The 19647-nt window shown below is 38.6% G+C and overlaps 1 long non-coding RNA gene across 2 annotated transcripts in view; it reads right to left on the reverse strand.

Annotated features, from left to right (window-relative positions):
• The window catches only part of LOC143267797 (uncharacterized), a 102330-nt gene that overhangs the window by 68284 nt on the left and 14399 nt on the right, over nucleotides 1–19647 (reverse strand). For both annotated transcript variants that reach the window (XR_013043315.1, XR_013043314.1), the window contains exon 2: nucleotides 11428–11490. This is a non-coding gene — a long non-coding RNA (uncharacterized LOC143267797). The remainder of the gene's footprint in view (nucleotides 1–11427; nucleotides 11491–19647) is intronic.

Below are 19647 nucleotides of genomic sequence, written 5' to 3' on the forward strand. Positions count from 1 at the left end.
AGAAAGTAATTCCAACCCCAGGACTTACTGAGCATGTGAACAAAATGTAAAGTAGTATTTCCCTTGGAATTTACAAGAGGACAGAGTATGGTTTAGCTATTGATTTCACACAAGCTAAATTGCATTCCATCTCATCTTCATAAGATACATGTGAAGAAGAAAAACACAAAATGACAATCAAAGGTACAATTTCACAATGCCACAGATCCAGGGGTTCAAACTGTGTGTTGTTATAAATGAGCTTAATTTCTTCCTCTAGTCTTCATTTTTCCTGAGAGACTAAAAGTTTTCCCAGTCAATTGCAGATGATCCTGGCTGTATTGTTGCTTACCTTGAGGGTCCCTGCACTTCAGAATGTCTCCCTTTTGTTGTTCCAGGAATAATTGATGGGGTACTATATTTCTGGGTTTTTATCTGTCAGGAGGCCTGCCATTGCTGAAATTCCACAGCTTTCTTCCCATCACAGAATGGTCCATCAAACAATGCTCATCTGAATTGCCAACACACACCTAAGCTAGAATTCTGTCTGTCACTCAGACTCCAGCTTGCACAATACATGCTTCCATGTGCACTTGCTTCCTTACATCATGACATCATGCCTGTGATATTTCTTCAGACCACCTCTCAGCATTACGTCTGAGCCTCTCTGGGACATGTAGGGGAAAGAGCTCTTTGCCCACACCAGGAAACTCCCTTCCAGGCCCCATTTATCCAGTCACCCCAAGTAATCATCTCTACCCTAATCGCTTTACCTATAACAGCACACATTTTCTACCAGATTTTAGTTTCCAGGGTAATTGATAGAAACTGCGTATATTCCTCCTTTTTCACAGTTCTCATAACCTAAAGACACCAATTATCTTTCCTAATAGTACAGAGATGAACATCCAAAAGTTCACTCTTATTTGAGTACCAAATTCCACTCGAGGTCTTCTTCCAACTCTATTATATCAATCTATTTACCTGCTCATCTTTCCTTTATCACACATGAGTTTAGGCCACAAAAGAAGAAAAACAAAATTATAACATCATAGGTACTTTCTCCAAAGAATCTTCCATTCTTCACAACTAAGACACTGATGGCCTTAACTTTGTTATTTAAGTGAATAAAATCAACTAAATTTAGGAAAAAGAAAATAAGTATGTAAATACTTTATACACCATCCTGCTGTGTTGATGTTTTCTCTCTCATTATATCTTTTTGAAAAAAAAATCCATAAAGACACATAAAAACTACTTTCAGTCTAGTCTTTTCTCTCTAGTCATGCATTCATTCAATGAACAGAATACCATACTATCACTAAATGTTGCAGGAAGTGCTTGGCACTAGGTATGAGAACACCAGTAGCTGTCTTCATAGATCTTATACTACTCAAGAATATCACAACAATAAAGCATTATTCAATGTAGGAATGCTACAAAATGCAAGCAGATGACCCTCATATTGTGTTGGATCTGGAATATTTCCATAATAATATTATAGCAATTGAGGAAGGAATAGGAAGTAACATGGTGATAGGGGTGATAGAGCAGAAAATGTAAAAACTCAATGAAAGGAACTCCAGGTTAAGACAAGATTATTTAGTAGGTCCAGTAGTATGAGCTATGAGGCAGGTTGGGGAAATGTGTGCTTCAGCTATGCAGGGCTTTGTTGTAGGGGAAAACCCTGAAATGAATATTTTTTTTCTCAAGACAAAGGCATGATCAGATTCACATTTTACTTTTTAATATTCTTTGAGCATCAGATAAATAAAAGCTAGAGACTGTGCCTCTTATTGAGGTTCTATTTCTTCATCTCAAAAACAAATGTTGTTTATTATGAAAATCAAATAAAATAGTTATGATGAATGTTTGGCATAAAGCCTGATTCAGTGTAAATATTCAATAAATGTTATTATAATGATTGACTCAGAATTTCACAAGATAAAACTTCAGATTATCACAGCACATTAAGAAGAAAGATCGACTTCATAGCTCAATATGCATACTTACAATTATTTTTTAATATATTGGCATTGAGTTTCATAATTTCATCTAAAATTCCATTTCCTTGGATAGAAATATGAATAATTCCACATATATTATAGTATTGTTGTGCAAGTAACACATTAATGTTCTTGTGAAAACTCCTGTCAAGGGATTTGTAGCAGACATCATCAACAAATAAATTTATTTTCTTCCCTCTCTCTTTACTAAAGAATTAACTCTTCAGGCTCCACTGGTATACGTAGGAAGGCAGCTAAATTTAATCTTTGTTAAATTGGTTCTTGATTACATTTATTAAGAGATAATTGGCCTGAAGATATTAATTCTATTCTCTACAGGGACTAACTTACTCCAGTTTCATGGGCTTGGAAAGCAAGGTTCACAAGTACAAAGGAGGTTGCGAAATAATCACTTGCTTTTAGAAACAAGATGGCTATCACCTTAGAAAACATAGGATGGATTAGGAAAATTTCAAAAACCAGTGGACAGCTTCCCATCTTTCCCTTTTATAGTTGCTAATATGCAGGGAAGACCAATTCTTCAGCACAGCATCTTTGCAATCCTTTGACTTATTTTTTCTAGGGGAAAAAAAGGTTTGGGGGATATAGATTCTTTTCAAGTGCTCTTTTCAAGTTGCTGTTTTTAAGGGCAGCACTTAAAACTCCAAGAAAGAGGATGAATCCTCAAAATCCTTAGCAGCAAGCCTACTTTCCTGAAAGAAACATTAAAATTGAACAAATGAGAATAAATTTGGTCACTTCCATGGCCTTTCTAGGCAGCCTTATCCTCTAAAGTATAAATCAGAGTGGCAGATGTCCTGGAAGTTTTCCACTATGGTTTCTTAAAAGGTAAACTGCTTGGTGCAGGCAATGTTGCAAATTAAACAGAGAGGACCTTGGCTTTCATAGGTCTGTGGGACAATATAGCATGAATTAGGAGAAAGCAACTCACCCAGTTGCCAAGCATCCTAAATCATCCTAAATGTCCCCTAAATCTCAGATGATGATAAAATTCAAGTTAGCGCTAGGAATGTGGATCAGTGGCAATATGCACAGCTCTGAAATTGGGGGAAGAAATGCTAGACATCATCCAATCAGATCCATATATTTTAATCATGGAAACATGGAATTATCAGTACAGAGAAAGCTTATAAAAGTGAAAAACAAACAGAATCTGAGATGGTAACCCTTCATCCAAACAATTCATTCAGCACCAAATAAGGTAGATTATGCTACAGTGGTTGAGATTTTTTAATTACATATCAAAGGCATGGACAGGTGCAAGGTAAAGTAATATAAGTTCAAGAATTTCTTTTAGATAGCATGGGAATGCACAAGCATTGATTTATCTAAATGCTAAAGAAGGAGAACATATCCTCATTTTGACTGGCGTTACACTGTAAGCAATAGGGATACCTACCTGTAATTAAAGAAGAGAGAGATGAGACGATCACTGAGCCATTGAGCTAAAGCCTCTGTATTAAACCAAAATAACACCTGACCAGACTCCAATAACCATAGTAATGCCAACAGCAACTTTGACTCATGATTTAAGTCACTTAAAGTTGGATTCTCTGTTATTTATAACCATTAAAATAATCCTATTTCTTACTTGAGAATCTACTATGATGGAAAGTGTTAATTGAAAACTAGACACAATATAGAATCACATAGGTGATGGGCCTCTGGCCATGCCTATCAGATACTACCTTATTATTTAATACAAGTAGATGTGCCCACTATTGGCAGAACTGTTTCCTAGACAATAGAGTCTACACAGCACTAAGAAGCATTCACTGCTGTTTATTGTTCTTTTAATCAGAAAAACTCGTCTCTTCTTGGAAATAGAAACTGTGCATATGTGGTATGTGAGGGGAGATGGTGTTTCAAGACTTTATAGGATGCAAAGAAAGCTGTTAGATGATTCCACCTGCAGACCAATTCCCCTGCAACCTCAAAGTGCTAGATACCACCCAAAGGAGTATGCTGATGCTCTTATCAGAAGCATATGAAATCAGTTAAATCAACCTTCTCATACAGAACTTCTCAGTTTACCTGAGGCTTTTAGGTCATTAGTACTTCACTAGCAAAATGTCAATTTACTAGATACCTATTAATACTGATAAATCACGTTTATCTTTTAAAAATTATTCCAATTACATAAACTATAGGCAGTGTATTTATCATACCTCCATACATTTTAAACAGCTCAAATATCTTTCAGAAGTCTGTCAACAACATTGACTAGGGAAACTCTTGATAAGGAACTCTTTGGATATTCTATATAGCATTTTAAACTATTGACCCAGTCAACTGTGCATGGGCCATTCCATGCAGCAGGCCTCAATACTCACACATGTTCCCTGGTCCTATGCAGAGCCATGATTTGCTCTACACTTCATCCTCTATTACTCATCAGATAAAGGTGCTTGTTATCAAGCTTCATTACCTGAATTCAGTCCCTAGGATGCACTTGGAAAAAAGGAAGAAAAAAAAAAAAAAACAAATCCCTCAAGTTGTCCTCTGACCTCCTCCTTTGTACCATAGCACTTACATATCCATGTACACACAAAATAAACAAACAAATGTAGTATTTTTAAATATAACTACTTTGGGTTCTATTTGCACAAAATTTTGGTGTCAGATACCAACTTATCAAAATCATACACCATTTTCAGTAAATGCAAATTTGGAAAACTGACTCTTAATCATTCCCTTCTCTCAACCCTTTTGCTCTTCTCTATTGGTGCATAACAGCAGTGTGTTCCTTTTGTAAAAATTTAGTGATGTTACTGATAGAAAATATAATCATTAGGAACAGAAGCAAAACAATAGGACTAAGATCACTAAGTACTGACAATGTGGAGGGAGGGGTGTAAATATCTCAAATCACACTAATTGTCAGTTTTTAGTCTGTTGCAGGAAATAAAGATTCCATATATCTCTCACTCATCAGCTCTGATACAGTAATCTCAGTTAAACTACTTCTATTGCAAAATGAAGACTTTCGTCAGTCTGTTGATGTAAGAAGTAGCTCCAAACCATATGTAAATCGCATCAACTTCTTGCTCTTATTACATGATGCAAGTTGTTTGGCTATTATTGCTTCCAGTTGAATCCGTCTACTCAGCCCAACTTGGCTCTGCTCTGTGGGTCGTATTCAAGGACACAGGTTGAAGGACCAGACTGTTTGGAACAAGTTGTTCTCGTAGCACAGAGAGAGGAGCAAGGACAAAAACCTCAATAGCTCTTTAAGCTTCTGCCAGAAGGTGGTAAAATTTGCATCCCACTGTCCAAAGCAAATATGAGCCACATTCAATTTTTAGGGAGAAAGGAAGTACATTCCTTCTACTGTTTGGAGACACCAATCTATATGGAACTGAGGAAAATGCCTGATCTTTCAGAGAGAAGGGGGAAATGTTAGAAGGAATTATGACCTACCAGAGAAGATAAGTAAACTGTTGTTCTGCGATTACTCTGCACAGTTCCCAGGAGCATACTAATTATTTGTTCTCTAAACAATTTCTTTCTGCTTGGCATAGCCTGATTACACTTCAGTTTTCCTTAGACTTAGATTGAAGGCATGTGACTGAGTTCTAGTGAATGAGCAGTAAGAACAATATGAGTTCCTGGTAGGTCTGGACTGTAGTGGACCCACACAGAATTTTCTGTGCTATTTTGTTGCTGAGGTTCTCAGAGCACAGAGCCACTGATGGGGGGTAGGCAGAGTCTCAGAGTCAACGCTTCGAGAAAAGACACGCTGATGAGTCTGTGTCCAGTCACTCTAAAGGTACAAACATTAGGAGTACAGGTACAAAGTACTTCGGCACTACATTTTAAAAAAAGTGTCAACCTATTCTGGCTAATTTGGGGCATAAATTTGAAGGTTTTATCATTGGCACATCCATTTTAAGGAGTCACATATCATCTGACAGGTGATCTACAATTTCAAGTGTTAACACGTTCTAGCTATATGTGGGTTACATAGCTAGGGTTTCTAGCTTCAAAGCAATCTTAGAAATTTGAAGAGCTCGTCTTTGCAAACGACCTAACATTTAACCATAAAAGAGAAAAGGAGATGAAGGGAAGGGCATGCCCAGTCTCAGCTAGTGTCTGCTTTCTAAAATTGCTTACACTAGCCAGTGAGTTTCATGGAGAAGAGTCACTGACAATTTTCCAAGTCTTCAATTTCTTGATTAAACTATTGAAGATGCTAGATCCAGATTCACATCTAAAGATATTCCAAGAACTTTTTGCTTGGTTTATTCTTGTTTGGTGCACTCTTGACAATCAATCAAAGAACACATTTTTAAAAAAAAAAAAATGAGATGAGGAAACAACCTTTTATGACAACACCTAAGCCACATATAATTTGTTTCCTGAAATTGAGGTCCTAAGTGACAGTTCTGGCTTTGACCTTGTACTCACTGGAGGTGTTGCGCCTGCACTCATAACAAGGTACCCAGCCTCAGTCGCAGTCCCCTCTGGTCTGTGGCATGTCATTATCTCTTTCTTTATTTCAGTCTATTATTTGGTACAGCTTGTTCTTTTAAACTGCTCTGTTGTTATCTCACATAGATAGCCTTTTGCTGGGCATTTTTCCTGAACAATTCAACTTTCTAAAGTTAGAGAAAATGTCACCTAAAACATGTGGCTTGGTTTTCTTTTCTGATACTTAAAAAAAAAAAAAAAAAAACGAAACAAAAAACTTCATGTATAAAAGTATGAAAATGTTCTGTAAGTCACCTGCAAGTTCTTCAAATTAGAAGATATGTAGACCATTCCACTTCTGAATATACTTGAAATAGCTCACATGTGCCCACAGTACAGAGACTAGGTTTATTTCTACTTTGATGAGTTATTTAATGGACAATGGAGACAAATTCTGAGTTGAGATTTGTATATTATAAGCCTGGTTTTCAAAAAGCAAAAAAAAAAGAAAAACATTAAAATAGGATTGGACATAAATTGGCCATTTCTATGACCCACAAGTCACAAAATACCCAGAGCTCTTCAGGAATTTCTGTGAACTTCATCAGTCTTTGTCATAAAGCACACAACAGGGTCGGCTAGGTGGCCAAGTAGTCAAAGCACTTGCCAATAACCCACTTCAGAAATGGAGAGCTAACTCCCAAAAGTTGATTCTGAGTTCCAAATGAGCACTGTGGCATGTATATGCCTGCACATATACACACATAAAATCATCTTCATCATCATCATCATCATCAACATCCACAAAATAGACAATATATGTCTAAATTCGGACTTTCTGCTTCTTGATATTTGAATGTGTAGGAATTAATTGCAATTTTAATTTAGACCTCTCCAGTTTTCACTGTAAGAGCTTCCTAGTCAAGGCATGGACGTTTGGTCTTTCTCTTCTCCCTCATTTACCTTCTTTCAACACAGCTTGTAAGACACCATTCTTAGCAAGGAAATGGAGCAAAAACTCAATGGTTTCCTAGCTTATTCTATCAGGTCATATCTAATTAGCATATTTTTCAAGACCTTCAAGGTTGAGCATCTACACATTCCAACCTTACTCTTCAGTCACCTTATACCATACTCTGTTACCCTGGTCAGGAAGGCTTTCTAAAATAATTTAAAAATTAAAAATAGTACTTTGCTATGCCTTATCACAAGCCAAACAGAACTGCAAAGACCTTTTCTACCAACATTCTTCTCAAAAATATCACATGATTTTTTTTCCTTGACTCCAAATACATTGTAAAATCAGGATTAGGTGAAAAAATGGCCTTCCTCTCTGACTGGATGCCAGCACAAATGGGGGCATCTGATTATGAGGCATTTAGCAAAATGCTGAAAATAATAGGTTCATAAATGTTTGTTTACTATACTATTTAATCTCCCCAATATACTTGGCAAGAAAACAGAACTTTAAGAAACTGTGTGATCTTCCTTCTAACTGATACAGGGCGGGCACACACTCAGCCAGGCTTTCCCAGAAAGCGATAGAAATACAACTCGGTGGAGTTCAAAGGATAAATATGAATACCTTAATGCAGAATCCAGGAGCCCAGTGACTGCAAGACTGGTTCAGTAGTTGTTGAATCTGCCACCAGAAAGCTGTTCAAGCCACCTCACCACTCTGCTTTTTGAATGGACCAGACTGATGCTAAGGCTCAACAGAAGCCAAATATACCTTCAGCAGACACAGTGCAAACACCAATATGTAGGAACAACCAAAAGGAGGAGCAGTTCCCAATAATGAAAAACCTTCCCAGAAGGCTCTTCCTAATGTGATAAGCAAGTGCTTAAAATAATCCCTAGCAAGGAAAGTGGGACTGTAATGGGTTCCCTGAACCCAAAAGTACCCAACATAGAAGAGGTAGCGACAGAATGCCTCTCTGACATATGTGGAAAAAAGAAAATGCAGGAAGGTCATCCAAGTTCTGCTTTGAGGGAGGTAACAGGGATGTATGAATGTTGCTCTTGCACTCACAGAGAAAAAAAAAATCAGCGAGGCCCATCTGTTGCTATGTTGCCACAGGGAAGCAAATGTTAGATCATTATAATTTACTATGAGACTATATAAGTACCTATGGGTATCACACTTAGCAAGAGGGAGGGAGAAAAGGAAGAAAGCATTGCCCAGGATCACAGGAGTCATGTTAACCAAGGCTGGAGACATTTCTACAGGCAACTAACCTTCTTGGTGGAATCAGAGTACTCGGTAAGAGAATCTGCACATAACAAACCAATTCTGAGGGATGAAACATGGCTTAAATCTCAATAGGACCCTGATAAGAGCCACATTTGATAATGCAGACCACCATGACCTAATGAGGCTGTGAATTCCAAGATACAGCAAAGGAGCAGACATAGCAAACAACACTCAGTAGGAAGCAAAGCCAACAGATGACTTACTTCATAGCAAAGCCACTGGTGAGGACAAAGCTGAGAAAAGGTCAGCTACTTGTTCAAAGTTACTTTCTGCAACTAGAAAGAGCATTTCCTTACAGGAAGACTGTTAAGGAATGATTATTACTTTAATCAATACTCCACTTTTCTTGTAGTGTACCACAGATACCATAGTTATGCCAAATGATTAAACATAATTCTTACTAGCAACTGAATTTTAAAATCTCAGTCCTAAAGCTTACCACAGGCCTGTGACTGAGGACATATATAAGATGTCCCTTTAATAATCTCACAGCGTACTCCCTGGTCCTCTGGTTCTTCGAATCTTTCCATCTCCTCTTGCACAGTGATCCCTGAGCCTTGGGTGAGGGAATTGTGTTGTAGACATGTCACTTGGGGCTAGACATCACAACTCTGTATTTTTTCAGTTGCGGTTTTCTGAAAGAGCGTACCAACTGGTTATCTAATAGCAAATGGACATCCTGAGTGCATTCATACAAATAGCATTACATTGGTTGAGTGGGTTATATTTCTATATTTAGGAACATATGCATACGCATGTAGGAATATATGCATATGTGTGGTATGAGTGTGCAAAGGAGGTACATGGGAAGGGTTGGGAGGTGGAAAGAAAATGATATAAGGGGGAAATCATATAATTACATAATCTTAAAAAATAAAAAGATATGATAAAAATGTACATATATAAAAGAGAGATCTGGGCCATTTTATGCAAAGAATGCCCCACTTGTGGAACTGGACCTTCTTTTTTTTTCCCTAAATATCATTCTCAAACATTAAAATACCTATCACCTAACTAGTGCCTGAGTGGTAGAATGTGTCTCTATTATATTGTTTAATTTGGGTCATCCACGAGTGCAAGGGCTATGGCACCACAGCCAAACATAACACTGGGGTGCATACCCTAGTTTAGTCAATGTTGGACTGCATCAGGCTGCCCTTACTACACGAGCCTGTTTCTGGTCTCTCATCTATAAAATTGGAAAGCTCCCAATAACTGTTAGAATTTCCCAAGATTTTAAGCATCTACTGCCTGCTATGCACAGTGTTAATGAGTTAGTGACTCTTACTGCCATATTACTAATTATAAAACCCCATAAAATTCCAATACTACATGGATTCTCATGAGAATGCTGTTGCCCCTCTTCATTGAAAAGTGTAATGGGAGAGTAGCCAAATATTCCCCGTTAGTGGTGCTAGAAAATGAGGATGGCAAGTTCCAAACATCCTTCTAGAAGATAACCCCCCTGAAAGGATTCTGAGAAGGCCAGAGTTAAGCAAATAAAAGTTTGTTAGGTGCCTCTGCCTTGTACAATGAAACTAGGGAATGGTGCAGAGCTCTGGACAATGTCCAGTGGCAGCAGACATGGTCAGGTTTGCTTGATAACTTTATTACTAATCTTCTGCAACTGCAAACAGCTTGCAACCCAATCAGCAATTGATGCCCGAGGCAACTTGCATTTCCACAGAGAAATTCACAGTTGAATGTCTGATAATTATTAAGAGTCCTGTAAAACCTAATGCCCTTCCAGGCATCCCTAGTTTAAAGAACTCTTGTCCCTTGTAAAGTCTCACTCAAGGAGTAGACAGTATGGATGTCTTATTGTCAAACCTTTTGTGATTCCAAGGAAGGAGCCTGGTAAACAGAATGCTCTAGCTCTGGACAGTCTCAAAAAGACACAATGATATAGACTGAAAGCAGTAACTGTACTGCTATCATCTGAGTTCAGAGTCCCAAAGAACATAGTGGCAACCTACATCCATTTTCACAGGTACCTCCATGGCTATGCTGATGACAGCTGGAACCTGTACACAGTGGGTTTCTGGAGACAAATCTAGAAATATCACAAATTCTAAGGCAAAAGTGTAATTTCTATACCAAAAGTATTACAAGACACTAATAATGTCAAACTTACTAATTCATAGAAAATTGCCTGTGTCTAGCAACATGCCTCTGCTCAGGTGAATAAATTGAGACAAATTTTTAAGTCAGATTTACTGTCCACAAAAATTTTACAGATTAAGATTCTGTCCCTGTGCTATTATCTAATATCCTATCTTGAATCCTTTAGTAAAGTGTTTAGCCAACTAGAGGCTTAAAATAAAATATACCCAGAGTAAATTTTGAGTCATATTATCTAGTACCAACAGCTCTGTTTTTGTTTTCAGAGGTTTGCATGTAAGTTCTACTGAATAGTCTCATAGTTGGTAGGGCTAAAAAGCAATACCACACTCAACATTTCTTTATCAAGGTAATGAATATCATGACATGAATTCATATGTCCTGCTACCACTGAAAGAAGGAATTCAGGATTGTTTTCCAATGCAGTTTCCTACTTACACAACATCTCTCCTGCTGAGAGTCACAAAGTAGGTTTCTATTGGGATGAAAACATACAGGAAGAAAATTACACCCAGCATAGAGAAGAGTGCAAAAGATTTTCAAAACCTACTGAAGTCGTCAGAACCCAGGTTCACAAAAAAAAAAAAAAAAAAAAAAAAAAAAAAAAAAAAAAAAAAAAACAGAACAACAACCCACCTCTCTCCACAGTTCGTGAATTCTGTGAGTCCGCCATTCCAGAGCTGTCAGCACTGATCCTGTCTAGAACCAAAGAATCATTTTGTTTATTTCTACATTGAACTAAAATGAATCACACAATATAGGATCCTGGTAGCCTGGTTTCTTTACCTTAATGATACATTTCTTTTTTTAATTTTATTTTATAATTTAATTTAATTTAATTTTACATATCAGCCACAGATTCCCTTGTTCTCCCCCCTCCTGCACCCCCACCTTCCCCCCCAGGCCACCCCGCATTCCCATCTCCTCCAGAGCAAAGACTCCCCTGAGGATTGAGTTCAACCTGGTAGATTCAGTAAGGCAGGTCCAGTCCCCTCCTTCCAGGCTGAGCCAAGTGTCCCTGCATAAGCCCCAGGTTTCAAACAGCCAACTCATGCACTGAGTACAGGACCCGGTCACACTGCCTAGATGCCTCCCAAACAGATCAAGCTAATCAACTGTCTCACTTATCCAGAGGGCCTGATCCAGTTGGGAGCTCCTCAGCAGTTGTTCATAGTTCACGTGTTTCCATTCCTTTGGCTATTTGTCCCTGTGCTTTATCCAACCTTGGTCTCAACGATTCTCACTCATACAAACCCTCTTGTTTCTCGAAAATTGGACTCCTGGAGCTCCACGTGGGGCTTGGCCGTGGATCACTGCATCCAATTCCCACAGTAATTTGATGGGGTTTCTAGCATGACAATTAGGGTGTTTCGTCATCCTGTCACCAGAATATCTCAGTTCGGGCTTTCTCTCGATCATTGCCAGCAGTCTATTGTTGGGGGGGGGGTATCTTTGTGGATTTCTCTAGCATTTTGCTTCTTCCTATTTGCATGTGGTCTTCATTTATCATGGTCTCTTATTCCTTGTTCTCCCTCTCTGTTCTTGATCCAGCTGGGATCTCTAGATCCCCTAAGCTCTCTTTCCCTCGACCCTTGCCCTTCATTACTCCCACTCACGTCCATGTTGTTCATGTAGATCTCATCCATTTCTCTGTCATTGGGAGATCCCTGTGTCTTTCTTGGGGCCCTGTTTTCCAGGTAGCCTCCCTGGGGTTTTGAGTAGCAGTCTAGTCATCTTTGTTTTACATCTAGTATCCTCCTATGAGTGAGTACATACCATGATTGTCTTTCTGAGTCTGGGTTACCTCACTAAGGATGATTTTTTCTAGATCCATCCATTTGCCTGCAAACCTTATGATGTCATTTTTTTCGCGGCTGAGTAGTATTCCATTGTGTATATGGACCACATTTTATTTATCCATTCTTCAGTTGAAGGGCATCTAGGTTGTTCCCAGGTTCTGTCTATTATAAACAATGCTGATATGAACATAGCTGAGCAAGTGCCCTTGTGGTATGATTGAGCATTTCTTGGGTATATGCCCAAGAGTGGTATAGCTGGATCTTGGGGGAGATTGATTCCCAATTTTCTAAGAAAGCGCCATATTGATTTCCAAAGTGGTTGTACAAGCTTGCATTTCCACCAGCAGTGGAGGAGAGTTCCCCTAATTCCACATCTTCTCCAGCAAAAGGTGTCTTCAGTGTTTTTTATCTTAGCCATTCTGACAGGCTTAAGATGGTATCACAGAGTTGTTTTGATTCGCATTTCCCTGATAATTAGAGATGTTGAGTAGTTCCTTTAATGTCTTTCAGCCATTTGAGTTTCCTCTGTTGAGAATTCTCTGTTTAGTTCTATAGCCCATTTCTTAATTGAACTGTTGAGCATTTTGATGTCTAATTTTTTTAGTTCTTTATATATTCTAGATATCAATCCTCTGTCAGATGAGGGGTTGGTGAAGACTTTTTCCCATTCTATAGGCTGTCCCTTTGCCTTGGTGAATGTATCTTTTGCTCTACAAAAGCTTCTCAGTTTCAGGAGGTACCATTGATTGATTGTTTCTCTCAGTGCCTGTGCTACTGGTGTTATATTTAGGAAGTGATCTCCTATGCCAATGCATTCAAGACTACTTCCTACTTTCTCTTCTAGCAGGTTCAGAGTAGTTGGATTTATGTTGAGGTCCTTGATCCACTTGGACTTAAGTTTTGTGCACAGTGATAGATATGGATCTATTTGCAGCCTTCTACACGTTGATATCCAGTGTTTATGCCAGCACCATTTGTTGAAGATGCTTTCTTTTTTCCATTGTACACTTTTGCCTTCTTTGTCAAAAATTATATGTCCATAGGTGTATGGGTTAATGTCAGGGTCTTCAATTCGATTCCATTGGTCCACATGTCGGTTTTTATGCCAATACCAAGCTGTTTTTATTACTGTAGCTCTATAGTAGAGCTTGAAGTCAGGGATTGTGATGCCTCCAGAGGTTGTTTTATTGTACAGTATTCTTTTGGCTATCCTGGGATTTTGTTTTTCCATATGAAGTTGAGAATTATTCTTTCCAGGTCTGTGAAGAATTGTGTTGGTATTTTGATGGGGATTGCATTGAATCTGTAGATTGCTTTTGGTAAGATTGCCATTTTTATTATGTTGATTCTACCTATCCATGAGCATGGGAGATCTTTCATTTTCTGATATCTTCTTTGATTTCTTTCTTCAGAGACTTAACATTCTTATTATACACGTCCTTCGCTTGTTTATTTAGAGTTACCCCAAGGTATTTCATATCATTTGTGGCTATTGTAAAGGGTGATGTATCTCTGATTTCCTTCTCAACCTGTTTGTCAATTGTATATAGGAGGGCTACTGATTTTTTTTTTTTTGAGTTGATCTTGTATCCTGCTATGTTGCTGAAGGTGTTTATAAGCTGTATTAGTTCCTTGGTTGAATTTTTGGGGTCACTCAAGTATACTATCATGTCATCTGCAAATAGGAAAAGCTTGACTTCTTCCTTTCCAATTTGTATCCCCTTAATTTCCTTACGTTGTCTTATTGCTCTGGCTAGGACTTCAAGTACTATATTGAATAAGTATGGGGAGAATGGGCAGCCTTGCCTCTTTCCTGATTTTAATGGAATTGCTTTGAGTTTCTTTCCATTTAATTTGATGTTGGCTGTTGGCTTGCTGTAAATTGCCTTTATTATATTTCGGTATGTTCCCTGTATTTCTGATCGCTCCAAGACCTTTATCATTAAGGGGTATTGGATTTTGTCAAAAGCCTTTTCTGCATCTAGAGAGATGATCATGTGGTTTTTTTTTCTTTGAGTTTGTTTATATGATGTATTACATTGAAGGACTTTCATATGTTGAACCACCCTTGCATCCCTGGGATGAAGCCTACTACTTGGTCATGGTGGATAATTGTTTTGATGTGTTCTTGGAGTCTGTTTGCCAGTATTTTATTGAGTATTTTTGCATCAATGTTCATGAGGGAGATCGGTCTGTAGTTCTCTTTCTTTGTTGTATCCTTGTTTGGTTTAGGAATCAGGGTAATTGTAGCCTCATAGAAGGAGTTTGGTAATGTTCCTTCTGTTTCTATTGTGTGGAACAATTTAAAGAGTATCGGTATTAACTCTTCTTTGAAGATCTGGTAGAATTCTGCCCTGAAACCATCTGGTACTGGGGTTTTTTTGGTTAGGAGACTTTTAATGACTGTTTCTATTTCCTTAGGGGTTATTGGACTATTTAAATAATTTATCTGGTCTTGATTTAATTTAGGTATGTGGTACCTATCCAGAAAATTATCCATTTCTTTTAGATTTTTCCAGTTTAGTGGAGTAGAGGTTTTTGAAGTATGACCTGATGATTCTCTGGATTTCCTCATTGTCTGTTGTTATGTCTCCCTTTTCAATTCTGATTTTGTTAATTTGGATGTTCTCTCTGTGTATTTTGGTTAGTTTGGATAAAGGCTTGTCTATCTTGTTGATTTTCTCAAAGAACCAACTCTTTGTTTCATTAATTTTTTTGTATTGTTCTCTTTGTTTCTATTTTATTGATTTCATCTCTCACTTTGATAATTTCCTGGCATCTATTCTTCCTGGGAGACTTTGCTTCTTCTTGTTCTAGAGCTTTCAGGTGTGCTGTTAAGTCACTAGTGTGAGATTTCTCCAACTTCTTTATGTGGGCATTTAGTGTGATGAATTTCCCTCTTAGCACTGCTTTCATAGTGTCCCATAAGTTTGAGTATGTGGTGTCTTCATTTTCATTGATCTCTAGGGAGTCTTTAGTTTCTTTCTTTATTTCTTCCTTACCCCATTGGTGATTCAGTTGAGCATTATTCAGTTTCTATGAGATTGTAGGTTTTCTGTAGTTTTTGTTGTTGTTGAAATCTAACTTTAAACCATGGTGGTCTGATAGAACACAGGAGGTTATTACAATTGTTTTGTATCTGTTGAGACTTGTTTTGTGGCCAAGTATGTGGTCAATTTTAGAGAAGGTTCCATGGGGTGCTGAGAAGAAGGTATATTCTTTTTTGTTAGGATGGAATGTTTTGTAGATATCAATTAAGTCCATTTGAGTCATAACATCAGTTAAGTCCTTTATGTCTCTGTTAAGTTTCGAATTGGGAGATCTGTCCAGTGGTAAAAGTGGGGTGTTGAAGTCTCCCACTATTAATGTGTGGGGTTTTATATGTGGTTTAAGCTTTGGTAATGTTTCTTTTACATATGTGGGTGCTCTTGTGTTTGGGACATAAATGTTCAGAATTGAAACTTCATCTTGGTGGATCTTTCCTGTGATGAGTATGTAATGTCCTTCTTGATCTCTTTTGATTGATTTTAGTTTAAAGTCTATTTTGCTGGATATCAGGATGGCTACATCCGCTTGTTTAAGACCTTTTGATTGGAAAGTCTTTTCCCAGCCTTTTATTCTTAGGTAGTGTCTACCTTTGAATTTGAGGTGTGTTTCTTGTATGCAGCAGAAAGATGGGTCCTGCTTTCATATCCATTCTGTAAGCCTGTGTCTTTTTATAGGTGAATTAAGCCCATTGATATGAAGGGATATTAATGACCAGTGATTATTCATTCCTGTTATTTTTTTGGTGGTAGTGTGTGTGTACTTCTCTTCTTTGGGGTTTACTGCTGTGCCATTATCTATTGCCTGTGTTTTTGAGGGTGTATCTGACTTCCTTAGGTTGGAATTTTCCTTCTAGTGCTTTCTGTAGGGCTGGGTTTGTGGATAAGTATTGTTTAAATCTGGCTTTGTCTTGGAATGTCTTGTTCACTCTGTCCCCCCTTCTCCCTACCCCCCCAGCTCTCTTTCCCAAGCCACCCCGCATTCCCACATCCCCCAAATTGAGGTCTCCCATGGGGAGTCAGCAGAGCCTGGCACACTGAGCCTAGGCAAGTCAAAGCTCCTTCCCACTGCACCAAGGCTGCGCAAGGCATCACACCTCAGGCACTGGATTCCAGAAGCCTGCCCATAGACCAGGGACAGATCCCAATCCCCCTGCCTGGGTGCCCCCCGCAAACAGTTCGAACCAAACAAGCATCTTCTATATCCAGAGGGCCTCGTCCAGTCCCATGGGGGCTCCACAGTTCATGGGCTTCCACTAGTGTGGCCGGTCATCTTTTCATGTATGCCCATCAAGATCTTGACGTCCCTCACCTGCAGAATCTCTCCTCTCTCTCATCAATTGGATTCCCAGAGCTCAGCCTGGTGCCTGGCTGTGAATCTCTGCATCAGGCTCCATCAGTCACTGAACAAAAAGGCTCTATGATGACAGCTAGGTTATTTGCTAGGCCAGTCACCAGAGTAGACCGGTCTAGGTACCCTCTGGACTGCTGCCGGCAGACCAAGTTGGGGTCAACCTTGTGGACTCCTGAGAGTCTCCCCAGCACCCTGCCTCATCCTACTCCCATGATGTCCTCATATATCATGGTATCTTCCTCATCCTCTGCCACCCCCACACACACACACCCAGTCTGCTCATGTAGATCTCATCCACTTTTCCTTTGCAGGGTCACCCATGTGTCTCTCCTATGGTCTTTCCCTGTTAGCTAGCTTCTCTGGATTTGTGGGTTGCAGTCTGGCCACCCCTTCCCTCACATTTAGTATCCACTTATGAGTGAGTACATACTATGTTTGTCATTCTGAGTCTGGGTTACCTCACTCAAGATGATATTTTCTGATTCCATCCATTTGCCTGCAAATTTCATGATATCATTGTTTTTTACTTCTGAGTAGTACTCCATTGTGTATATTGCCACATTTTATTTATCCATTCTTCAGTTGAGGGGCATCTAGGTTGTTTCCAGGTTCTTGCTATTATGAATAATGCTGATATGAACATAGTTGAGCATGTGGCCTTGTGGTAAGATTGAGCATTCCTTGGGTATATGCCCAAGAGTGGTATAGCTGGGTCTTGAGGAAGACTTATTCCCAGTTTTCTGAGAAACTGCCATACTGATTTCCAGAGTGGCTGTACAAGTTTGTATTCCCACCAACAGTGGAGGAGTGTTTCCCTTGCTCTACATCCTCTCTAGGATAAGCTGTCTTCAGTGTTTTTTATCTTAGCCATTCTGACAGGTGTAAGATGGTATCTCAGAGTTGTTTTGATTTGCATTTCCCTGATGACTAAGGATGTTGAGCAATTCCTTAAATGTCTTTCAGCCATTTGAGATTCTTCTATTGAGAACTCTCTATTAAGCTCTGTAGCCCATTTTTTTAATTGAATTGTTCAGTATTTTGAAGTCTAGCTTTTTGAGTTCTTTATATATTTTGGAGATCAGCCTAAGTTTTGTGCTGTGGGATGTTCTGTATGGCAAATGTGTTGCTCTGATTGGTCAATAAATAAAACACTGATTGGCTCGTGGTTAGGCAGGAAGTATAGGTGGGACTAACAGAGAGGAGAAAAGAAAGAATAGGAAGGCAGAAGGAGTCACTGCCAGCCGCAGCCCGGACAACCAGCATGTGAAGATGCCAGTAAGCCACATGGCAAGGTATAGATTTATAGAAATGGATTAATTTAAGATATAAGAACAGTTAGCAAGAAGCCTGCCATGGCCATACAGTTTGTAAGCAATATAAGTCTCTGTGTTTACTTGGTTGGGTCTGAGCGGCTGTGGGAATGGCGGATGACAAAGATTTGTCCTGACTGTGGGCAAGGCAGGAAAACTCTGGCTACAGTTTTGTGCATGGTGACAGATAGGGCTCTATTTGCAATCTTCTGTATGTTGACATCCAGTTATTCCAGCACAATTTGTTGAAGATGCTTTCTTTTTTCCATGATCCAGTTTTGGCTTCTTTGTCAAAAATCATATGTTCATAAGTGTGTGGATTAATGTCAGGGTCTTCAATTCAATTCCGTTGGTCCACATGTTGGTTTTTATGCCAGTACCAAGCTGTTGGCTTGCTGTAAATTGCCTTTATTATGCTTAGGCATGTTCCCTGTATTCCTGATCTCTCTAGAACTTTTATCATGAAGAGGTGTTGAATTTTGTCAAAGGCTTTTTTAGCATCTAGTGAGATGATGATGTGGTTTTTTTTTTTCAGTTTGTTTATATTACAATGACAGATTTTCATATGTTGAACCATCCTTGCATCCCTGGGATGAAGCCTACTTGGTCATGGTGGATAAATTTTTGATGTGTTCCTGGATTGGGTTAGCCAGCATTTTCTTGAGTATTTTTGCATCAATGTTCATGAGGGAGATCAGTCTGTAGTTCTCTTTCTCTGTTGTATCCTTATTTGGTTTATGAATCAGGGTAATTGTAGCCTCATAGAAGGAGTTTGGTAATGTTCCTTCTGTTTCTATTGTGTGGAACAATTTGAAGAGTCTTGGTATTAGCTCTTCTTTGAATAACTGGTAGAATTCTGCCCTGAAACCATCTGGTACTGGGGTATTTTTTTTTTTTTTGGTTGGGAGACTTTTAATGACCGTTTCTATTTCCTTAGGGGTTATTGGTCTACTTAAATAATTTTTCTGGTCTTGATTTAAATTTGGTATGTGGTACCTATCCAGAAAGTCACCAATTTATTTCAGATTTTCCACTTTTGTAAAGTACAGATTTTTGAAGTATGACCTGATAATTCTCTGGATTTCCTCATTGTCTGTTGTTATGTCCTCCTTTTCATTTCTGATTTTGTCAATTTGGATGCTCTCTCTCTCTGCTTTTTGGTTAATTTAGATAAGGGTTTATCTATCTTGTTGAGTTCCTCAAAGAACCAACTCTTTGTTTCATTGATTCTTTGTATTGTTCTCTTTGTTTCTGTTTTATTGTTTTCAGCCCTCAATTTGATTATTTCCTGTAGTCTGTCTCCTGGGTGAGTTTGCTTCTTCTTGTTCTAGAGCTTTCAGTTGTGCTGT

This window comes from Peromyscus maniculatus, chromosome 11 (genome assembly GCF_049852395.1).
Source record: "Peromyscus maniculatus bairdii isolate BWxNUB_F1_BW_parent chromosome 11, HU_Pman_BW_mat_3.1, whole genome shotgun sequence".
In the NCBI taxonomy this organism is placed as follows: domain Eukaryota; kingdom Metazoa; phylum Chordata; class Mammalia; order Rodentia; family Cricetidae; genus Peromyscus; species Peromyscus maniculatus.